This window comes from Aythya fuligula, chromosome 12 (assembly GCF_009819795.1).
Source record: "Aythya fuligula isolate bAytFul2 chromosome 12, bAytFul2.pri, whole genome shotgun sequence".
Lineage (NCBI taxonomy): Eukaryota > Metazoa > Chordata > Aves > Anseriformes > Anatidae > Aythya > Aythya fuligula.
The window spans coordinates 11,589,917-11,600,952 of NC_045570.1; the positions used below are offsets into that span (position 1 = coordinate 11,589,917).

General features: G+C 43.6%; 1 protein-coding gene across 2 annotated transcripts in view; it reads right to left on the reverse strand.

The window, feature by feature from the left end:
• The window catches only part of KIAA0355 (KIAA0355 ortholog), a 51,532-nt gene extending 41,270 nt beyond the window's left edge, over nt 1-10,262 (reverse strand). Inside the window, exon 1 of one of the 2 annotated variants that reach the window (XM_032195466.1) lies at nt 10,192-10,262. The gene's annotated coding sequence lies outside the window, so the exon portion shown is untranslated. Of the gene's footprint in view, nt 1-8,422; nt 8,443-10,191 lie in introns of those variants that run through there. The other variant, XM_032195467.1, reaches the window with a different exon arrangement.
• Nucleotides 10,263-11,036: the final 774 nt, after the last annotated feature.

Below are 11,036 nucleotides of genomic sequence, written 5' to 3' on the forward strand. Positions count from 1 at the left end.
AACTACTACTCGTATTTCTGTGCAGCAGGGGAGTTTAAGCCAAACCAAGTTTAGAACAACAGGAATCTTTCACATTTTCAACACGGCAGACTTCTCTCTGCCTCCTTCAGCTAGCATTCCAATCCTCACTGTGCAATGCATACAAACAGGAGCATTTTCAATGAAAATTAAAGTAGAAAACGGGAAAAATAACTACAAAATGAAAAAATCACCAGGAGAAAAAGTATAGTGACTGGGTTCAGTGGCATTAGAAAATGAGATGATTGCAGGCTCGGCAGTGAAACTGATGGTCTTCTTTACAATGTATGAATACAATGATCAAAATTAGCTTCAACTATTTATGGTGTCTCAAATGCTATTAGCAAGGCATTCTGCTGCTTGAGTTCTTATATGCATACCATAATTTCAAACAGCACAGCCACTTACAAAATGCATTTGTATCTCCCCTTACAGCCAACATATTGTTCTCTGTCTGGAACAGAAAATGCTTCCATCGACTGTTTTTCATCTTTCAGATTATTCTGTTGGCATTTCTTTGCCTCTGAAATTGAAACGTATAGACTCTGCTTATGTAGACTTCTGTCCCTATTTTGGGCAAGACATTCTCAGAACGCTGTCTTTGGGGCAGAATGAGATTTGCCTATGACAGTGTAAGGTAAACGAAGGCAGTGAATTACAGGTCTTAAGTCAACGGTGTGATGCAAAAGGAAAAGAAAAAAATGCCACTCCCTAACAACACAAACCTTTAGAGACAGCTACTCAGGGGATAGGAAGTTCACTAAGTAAACAGTGCTTTAAGGCACAACCAGGCTTTTTCACCAAGCATTATAACCAGTATTCACACATATCTAGTTGCACAATATTCACTCTAAGTCCACTGTTGCAAATCCTGCCAGTGTAACTTTGCTCACTTCGGATTCCTTTTAGAGAAACACGTTTAACAAAGGAAGGTAAAGCACACACGATGCCCCACATTCACATATGTTCCTCTTCAACATACTGTATAAGTGGATCAAAATACAGCATACCTTCCTGTCTCTGCTTGTCATGCTGAGGAGCGTATCACTTACAAAATCTTAAGTTAAAAGAGAAGGGACCACAGTTAGGTAGTGAAGAATATTTCTTAAACTACACTTACCTTGCTTTTCCTGATATACAAATTAATGTGCAATGAAAAACAACCAACACAGTAGAGACAAACAACTTGTGCTCCTGAACAGAATATATCAAATAGCATATGCAAAGAAGAGAATGTATTCCTTCCCTGAAGCAACAAAAATGTTTTGAAAAAGAAACTGCTTCATCTGTGCTAAAAATTCTGGAACAAAAGACAAATTCAAGTTTTAAGCAGAAAGTGACTAAATGAAATACATAATTTTCTTCTGCTTCAGGAAGCAACACACTACATCAGACAGAGAAGAGCATCCACTTGCTGAACTGCAAGCTTAAGAAATTGTCAGTAAGAATTGTTAACTATCTCAGAAAAAAACCCACAACTTAATGTCAAGTTAAATTTTATCAGTCATATTATCAGTAAGCGTATATAAATGTCATAATGCACAAAAAATTGAGGGACACTAAGACCTTTCAGGAGGAACATGAAGCAAAATATATGAAACACAAGGGAAGGCAGCCTAGGCAGACATTTTCCATCAGTAATCCTGCAAAGTGCAAAGGATGGGGAAACACACTTTAAAACACAAAATAAATAAGAGGGTAAGGACAGGCAATCCTAGATAGACCAACAGCTAATTACAGACACTCCCTTAGAAGCTGACTTGAGAAATTTAGTTTAAAAGCACTCTAAATTGTCCAAAAAAATCAATGCATTGGATAGGTAATAATCCCTGTACAGGTGTTTAAGAACCATTTAAACTTACTACATTGTACTTTATAACCAGAGTAGCTATTCAACCCTCAACTCTGGTGCGTGCAAGCCCATCCACACACCAAGTGTTCAGTCCAAGGGCATGTCTGGTTAAAGCATGCTCTTCTGAAAAGCATTCAGAATCAAAGACACCATGAAAGGTTTTAATGTAGTAACTCTGCCATCTGATCAGCACCAACCTAAAAAGCGTTAGAGATTCAGTGATAAGAACATCTCCTGATGCTTGAAAGACAGCACCTGATTCAGAAGAGATCGCTGCAGCCCTCAACTAAAACCAGGGTCACTGCAATACGGTGAAAGGCAAGAGAAGGTAAGAGTAGAAGAGATGCTCGAGTCTTTCAGCACACATTCAGGGGAAACACAATTAAGGGGCAAATCAGTTTGTTTTCTTTTGCCTGACTATCAGACAATTCTAATCAAACGTCACAATAACTTAAGTGTTCCAGAAACTAAAATGGAAAAAGAAAAGACGCTTCCTGGTGTGTCTTCAAAGGAAGAAAATGCACTTTTCCCCAAAACATCTCACTTAATCTTGTGCGTCAACTACAGATTTATTCTATCATACCAATCCATCACCACAAAAATGTAACATTCCTATATAAAAACAAAACATGTATCATTAGTGGTTTTCAAGAGATCTCACATCCAGCAACATCTGCAGAGCAATAGATTTCTCTTAACCAGAGCAGAATCTTTTCTAACCACAAAAGCAAGCATCGGATTAATTTCAAAATAGCACAGGTCAGCTGCACCACGTTTCCACGTGGATAAACCAAGAAGTGCACTTGACTGAAGACTGCCAAACTACCTCACATTCTGTCCCATGACCTAAGTCTTAAGACCAAATATTATATGAAAGATAAATGTATTTTAAATTAGAGTTGATAACCGCAGAAAGCACTTGCTAAGAAGAACTTCAACAAACCCACATTAAATTCATGGTCAAATAATTGCAATTTTATATGAAGTCTGATAACTGCTTAGCTTATTTTGCAATAACTTGTCTCAAACTTTACGACACTCATTCCTCTTTGGTCTTGAAGGTCAAAGTGCTGAATTTGACATCACAATCTGTCCTGTAGCTTGTTGCAACATTTAGAGAAAAAAGGTTTATTATGAGATTTAATGGGACTGCTAATGAGAAAAGGTTTCATTTTCTCTTCTGAAAAGCAACACAAGACATACACAAAAATTGGAAGCTCTCTGGGCAAGGAATCTTTCTACCGTTTAATACAGAACCAAGCACATTCCCAATAATGGTATATGTGTTCTTTTTCCAGCATTTTGTCCTAATAACTGGCATTTCCTCCCAGCACCTCATGCAATTTTTATTAGCATGGAAGTCTCTTAAGAAAAAGAAGCCATAGAAATAAAAGTCTGCTTTTACTTGCATTATTTCAGGAAATTTTATTTTTAGCTAATGTAGCCCTGCTTTTCTATATAAAAACTTCAGCAGCTTGTCTTCAAAAGTAGTTAAACAGAAGTACAGGTTATTATACTACCAAAATTTTAACTTGGCTTGTATCATAACTTGTGTATCTATACCAGTTGCTGCCCAGCACAGTTTATTTGTATTCCACTGTGAGTTAGCAAAGTACGTCAGTTTGCTCTCTGTAGGTGAAGAATGTACGAGTATCTACGCAAACCTCTACTTTCCTGCCAACAACAGCGGCAACCTGGCGGGCTTGATCATTTCATTTGCACTGCTCAGAACTGGGCTCAGGAAAGCAAAATTCTTATCACTATACATTTTCTTATTTGTTTGGTCTTGATCAAATTAAAGTTTTTAGCTTTTCTAAATGACACACACGTATTTAGCTTTAGATCTATTTTTGGCACCACGTTAAAGCTCTCCGCTACATCATCTGCTTGTAAATGGTCATTTCACGTTGGAAAAAGCGTAGAACTTATTACCTTGTTATGCAAATATTTGCAAACTGTGTCGTTCAGCCAAATGAATATAAATACCTAACTATATCCTTAGTAAGAGGCTAAATACAGTTTTTCCAGAGCTGCGAAACGTGCACTGATGAAGTTGGATTCTGTACAACATATTTGCACAGGTTTAGTTAACGCTGTTCTATACTATCTGGCCTTAACTCCTGCTTGGACAAAGAACTGCAGACCACTCACCAATAGGCAATAAATACAGCTGTGCTTTGCTCCAAATAAATAAATCAATATATTCCTGTCTCAAAATCCTTACTGTTTTTTTTTTTTTTTTAATTAATCACAAGTGCTTTCAGCAAAAGACAAAAAGCTGCACTTGTTTTTATGTTCATGTGACATACATAGTTTCATCTGAACGTTTGGAGGTGATAAAACCATTCCACGTTGAAGTTACCTGACGAGATGCATGCAGAAAAATACAGACTACCTAAAAATTTCATTCTTCCAGTTCTACAGTCTCTTCCTCCTTGTATTCTTCCTCCTTCTACAAAATACCATCTGGTGCAAGACTTGCAAATAGCATTCTGAGAAAAATTTTGAAATACTTAACAGAAAGATCACATTCCTTGATTCTTTCAGCACAGAATTGCATTTACCCATGGTAATATTTCCCCTGTGATCTTCAGTCTTCTTCACGAGTTTTGAGGGTGCAGAGACAATGAAAGTCTTTTGACAACAACAGGAGTTGTTTTTGTGTCTGTCCCTCCTGGTCACTACAGCTTTCATTGTTTTTCAGCATTTCTGTAATATGGCTAGGCTACACAAGAAGAATTTCTAGCATCTTCAGGATGAGATTAAAAGCTTCAAGTATTTTTAAGGAACATTTTAAAATATTACCTTGTACTTACACTCTTTGGAAGAAACACTTAAAAAGATCTCCAGATTTTTCTGGAATGTAAGCTGTAGACGTTCAGGTGCTTTATCTTTCTCTAGGGAAGCTCTTGTGCTTGAACTCAAATTGTTCTTCTAAGGCATAATCAGCCAAGTTCTATAATCTTTACAGAAGAGCAGGAAGTTCAACTTTCATAAACAGGGAAAATACCTAGAACATTGCTTCAAACATCTTGGTATCAAACAGAGCACACAGACATGCTTGAAAGGGTGTAATTTCACCCCAGTAAATCCTGAGGAATTCCTAATACTACCCAGAAACTTGCAAACACACCAAGTTATCACAGTGAGGTAATCTACTTGAGAAACTAAAACCAGTTGGTTCTGAAAGAATTAAAGATAAATTTCATTGCTAGATTACTCTCCCATAGTAACAAAAGCATGAATCACACACTAGGTATGGCTTTGGTGAAACAAGGGGTCCATAACATTCCCACCTTTCTGCTCTTCTCCCACACTCTCCTCTACAACACACTCCATACGGTGCTTTCAAAAGTCCCCAAAAGCATGTCGGAATAAAGCATTAAAGGGTCAAAGGTAAATATTATTCCTAACAAGGGAAACAAACTTCCCCTAACATTCAGAAATTGTTGACGTTCAGGACTTTTGTTCCATCCCCAGATTGCACCAGCATATGTCGCACAGAAGCCTATGAGGAATTTTCTGTAATCAGACGACTCCATTTAAATGTCAGCTTTGAGTGCACAACTAAACAGGAATCACACCTTCAATACTGTTATTAAACAATCAGTTAACATGTTCCCCTCTAACTTCCTAGCCAACGCATAAGTCAGGAAAGAACAAAAGCCTGAGATGAGGTGGCTGACGGGGTAGTAGAGGAATTTTCCTGTTGAAATTTTCCAAATAATCTGTCTTTTGCAATGCTATTGTACAGAAATGCCTACCAATAAACATTAACTTCTGACAAGTACCCCACTGAAAGACAACTAGATAGAACATTACAAAGTCATATTTACTAAAAAAGCCTAACCACTTGAGAAAGCAGAAAACTAATAGAAAAGCAAGAAACACAAGACCACAAAGAAGGAATACAGCCGTCTTGCAAGACAATGAAAAGAGCTAGCCTAAAACAGAAAATATGTTCAGTCATCCCAAGGAGAGAATTTTACTGAAAACCATAATTGGAAAGTAGTCACAATTTAAGGAGGCATTTTAAAGATGTTTCCTAAGGAATTACTTTCTCTGATGTAAGCCTACCAGTGAAAACACACAAGATAACTTTTAATTTAAAAAATGGGGGGCAGCTACTTTACAGCAAGAAGCTGTTTTATATTTTAGAAGTACAAAAAATATTTACTGGTGTTATCATGTTCTCTTATAATGGCTTTCCTTCAAAGGGAGAGTATTTATTTCCTTTGTGAAAATGGTTCTTCAAAGAAAAGGCCTGGAATACCCCGCTTAAAACTTTCATTGTTTTAATAAAATTTGTAATAGGTGCTTGCGCCAATAAGCTCTTGTATGTTATCATTAGCCTGAAGCCAATGGACCACCAACAGCAGGCAATACCACAGACAGAATGTCTAACTTGCTAAAAACTTCCGAACATGCTCCACCAGCCCCAGCTACTCCCACCTCATGCACACCCTACTAATCTTTACTCACAGCCACCTCAACATTCCCTCAGCACCACCTGGAATACTTTGCGTTCCCCTTTTCAGCCCTTTTTCATTCTTCCAAGCAAAACCTGCATTTCTAGAATCTCTGCTCTGCTGTTTCCCCTCACACCCACTCTTCCCCTCGTACTCTAAGGCTGCTCTAACTCAGGTCGCTGGAAGTCAGTTTGCCTCGTGCAAAGTTGATGAGCTTAATAGAACCATGCAGAGTAAGCTCCCTACATTTATTTTTAAGAAAACAATATACTAATCCTCACCAATTACAGCTGACTAAGGCAAGATTGGTATTTCAAGACCACCAAAGTTCCCAAAATAATTCTTGTCTCGTACCATCAGTGAAACATCTCACCAATGTCATGTTTTTGGCAAAATTCAAGGATTAGACCAAAACGATACATTCACAGAACACCAGAACACTGGAATCATATCAGACAAATTCAGCAATTAAAGTGCAAAGTAATATTAGTAATATTAATGCCTCTTGCTCCGCTCTCCCACAACTTAATTTGAAAAAGAAACCTAATAGCTTCTTTGGGGGCAGAAGGGACTAAATTCCTCCTACTATAAAATTATCCTTTATGTACACCAACAACAGAAGACAAGAAACCCACACAAAGCCAAAAAGGCACGACAAAACATTAATACTAGCATCTCAGTGAGTTTGGAACACATCTTTAACAAATTCCACTTAGCTTTCAAAACATTTTTTCATCCTACCAGGCAGAGCTTCAGATTCTGCAGATACCGAGAGACAGTACCTTCTGTGGTTTAGATCTGTGGTCCCCGAATAAGCTTCCAGAGTTGCTTTCAGCCACAAGATGTACAAAATCTAAATGTCCCAGAATACAATTTTGCCTGGAGAGCACAAGATTGCCTACAGCATGTTACTAATAAATTGTTGTTACCCAAAGGCCAATGAAGGTCAAAAAACACTAATTGAGACATATCACCAAGCTCTAGGAGGACTGGTGCGATTATAATGTTGATTTTGTCGAGCCTAGCAGAATCAGCTGCCCTGTGAACCAGCCTCAGCACACTGTTTTTGTGATGAGGTTACCCATGCTGCTGGAAATGTCATCTTTCATGTATGATATAAAACCCTTTCTATAGCTACAAACAATACCCTGGCATTGTTCGTAACATGTAGGGTGTTGCTCTGGCTAGCATCCAATTCCAGTAATAATATTCTATCTACCTACAGTAACCACAAGAAGATATTCTTCATTTTCAGCCCCAAGTGTTTTGTCAGCACAGCAGCAAGCTGTTGAAGAATTGCCACACTTCACTCTAAGTTCTGCATTTCACTGGGCATTTATTCGTCTGCACGGATCAGGCATTTCTCTAGAACTCTAGAAACACCTTGAGATTAGTGGGAATAAAGGAGTTCTTTTCATACGGTACAATTAGTCATATCAACAGTGATAGCTATTTTGAGCAGCACCTATTAATCACTATCATTAGCAGGATCTCTGGTGTACCAGCATTCACTGTACCAAGAACAAGTCTTTTCCTATTACAGCACTACTATATAAACAAAAGCAGCGGCACAATTTCTCTTCACACAACCCTGTTTTGAGTAATGAGAGGCAAGCAGCAGCACTTAAAACTACACTCAATACAGGATATAAAAGGAAGCTTACTTATACCTCACAGGACAGTAAAAATACAGTTGTTTTCCTGCAAAGAAAGCCTGGCAGTCATTTGTATGCAGGGGAAGAGGAGGTCATGAAAAATAATACATTTTGGGAAGAAGTGGGGGGAAAAGCGCTCTCAGTTTGGAGGCAGAAGGAAAAAACACAGAAAAAAAGATTCAAGTGATCAAATACAAGTGTACCTAAGAGGTGGAAGAAACTCAGACTATTCTCTTAAAGATTTTCAGCAGATTATTTTCATTGTTTTGTATGAAGGATCAATTGTTAACCACATTTCAGAGTCTCAGAAGAGACTTTAGTCTCAAAAATATTCCCCGTATGCAGTATTTCTAGTTTCCTAACACCTCTGAGTAACTCCTGATTCAGAATGAAAAACGCTAACAGAAGGATTTATGCCTTACGCTGACCTAAGAAGCAACACCACAAGACGCACATGAAGGAGCAGCTCCGCGTTGCTTCCAGCCCAGTTCCTCACACCTCAAAGGTGACATGAAGCAGCAGAAACACGTATGTTGACCCGAATCACACCTTCTTCACAACTGTAATAGTTAAAAGAGAAAGGCCTTCCTTCTAGGAGAGAAAGAAAAACAACCAAAAACCTTGTGCAAGTTCTAGATTTAGAAGAATAGCAATTGTCTCCAGAATAAGGGTCTTCTGTAGAAACACTGGCTAGGAAAAGGCTCCAGCCAAGTGCAAAATCATGTTGATGTACAAGATACACAAATAGCACCTGAGTGCACGCCACGATCGGCCAGGGCTCCTGATCCCATGAGCTGCATACCGAAACCTTCATGTGGCTGGGAGCTCCACAACACATGCCACATACCTCAGAGAGATGAGGGAAGGGGAGCAGATTGCAGGAGCTTCAGCCGTCTGTCACCCACGGAAAGCAGCAACAGCACCTCAACAGCACCCCAAGATGGTGTCGGGCTGAGCATACAAGCAACAACAGCCTTAAAACCAGTGCTGACCTTTTCCCCGGCCTCTGGATTTGAGATTATCCAACAGCCACGCTGGCTGTTACAAGGCTCAGTGCCATTTTGGGAACCAAACCCGCACCTCCTGCCAGCTACACGTGCCTCTGAAGCCCCAGGCTGACCGGCTGCGAGGAGCCGGGCACTTATTGCCACTACAGAGGGCTGATGTACGCCGCCCTCTTCACCATGACACCCAGACATCTGTTCCTCTGGAGAACTAATAATAATGGCTGACTCGTACCTGTAACTAGGCTTGCAATTCCACCTGAAACAAAATCAGAAGAGGTCTCTCAAAATCTTTCAAATTACTGAGGTAACATCCCTCCACCTGACGAATTTATACCTGCTCCTCGTCACTCAGGGATAAAAACCTGCAGGCCCTGTCTCCAGCAGAGCAAAGCAAAGGTATACCAGCAAAGTTTCCAGCTACACCCCAAAACGAGAGTTTCCCTCCTCAGCCCGCAGTATGGACACGAGGGACTAAAAATAACACTGAATAGCGCTGGAAGCAGGCGTCAGGTGAAAGCCGAGCGCGGGCGGCAGCACGGAGACACCGCTGCGGGCCGGGGGCTTGGGGAGCCCAGCGCCAGGCCTCTGCGGGGGGCACCTCCCGGGGGCAGCCCCCGGAGCCCGGCCGGGCCCTGAGGCGGGAGGCGGCCGGGCAGAGCCGCGCCGCCCTGAGGCGAGGTCCCCGCCGCGGGGTCTCCGTCGCTCGCCGCGGGGCCGGAGCAGGCCGGAGGGAGCGGCGGGCGGCCACAGCTCGCCACCAAGGGGCGCAGCAACGCCCGCAAGGAGCAGGCCCCGCCGGGCTGCCCGCACTCGGGTCACGGCGGAGGGAAGGGGAGAAGGGGACGCGGCCGCAGCCTCGCCACCGCCCCGTGCCGAGCCGAGCCGTGCCGAGCCTGCCCCCGCCGCCACAGCGGGGCCGGGCCGGCGCTGCCGAGGGTGCGCGGCGACAGCCCCCGGGCCGCGCCTCGGGGCACCGCCGCCCTCCCGCCGAGCCGCCGGGGGGCTCCTCCCAGCCCCAGAGCGCCCGCTGCCCGCCTCGGCACCCGGGAGAGCCGAGGAGAGCGGCGGTACCGCCGGCCACGCCAGCCCGGTGCCTCGCACCGCCAGGGCCCCGCGGGCTGCGGAGCCGCGGGCGGGCTGAGGCAGGGCGGCGGGGAGCGGGGGCATGGCGGCGGCGCTCGCTCACTCACCTGCCCGCGACAGCCGCCGCCGCCGCCCGGCCAGCGCCGCTCTGTGTACTCCGGAAACGGCGGCTCCTCCGCCGGCCGCCGGGGGAGGGAAGGAGGCGGGCAGGGACCGGCCGGGGGCGGGCGGAGCCGCGACTGACAGCGGGAAGGGGAAGGCGGGAGCGGGGCGGGCGGCTGAGGGCTGAGGGGGGGGCGCGGCGCCTCAGGGAGCTGAGGAGGGGTGAGCGGGGAGGTGCGGGGCCTTGTCCCGGCGGGGCGGTGCTGAGGAGCTCGGCCCCGCTCCTTCCACACGAGCACACGCACCCCGAGCTCCCCCGAGGTGTGGGGCAGGCCCCGGCTGCCTCCTGTCGTGTGAGGGGACCCGGCCCCGGCTGCTGGGGGGTAAATGGGGAGGGTGAGGGACGGGCAGGCCGTTACTTCAGAGCGGAGGACGAGGGGCGAGGGGAAATAATAAAAATCAGTCCATATTTTATATTAACCTCAAGTAACGAGGTTTCCCGTCTTGTCGTTTCATGGTCAGGTGCAGTGCGTCCTTCTATGAGGGAATGATCAGTGACAGAGATCGCCAGCAGCACCTGCAAAGTACTGTATTCCTCTTCTGTCTAAAGTCACTAGCCAGGGATACTATGGGGTTCACCACTGTTAAACCTTTATTTGGGGATTGGGTAAAATGCTCACAAAGTTATCTGAAATCAGTCCCCTTGGGCATAATTATCATGGTGCTGCCAGCCTTACAAATTGCCCCAACCAAAACAGGCCTGGTACGTGATGGCTTTGCTGTGTGAATTTGAACCAGTTTATTATTATTCCTCATTCTTAATGAAGACTGTATACAGAAAGGTTTGCTG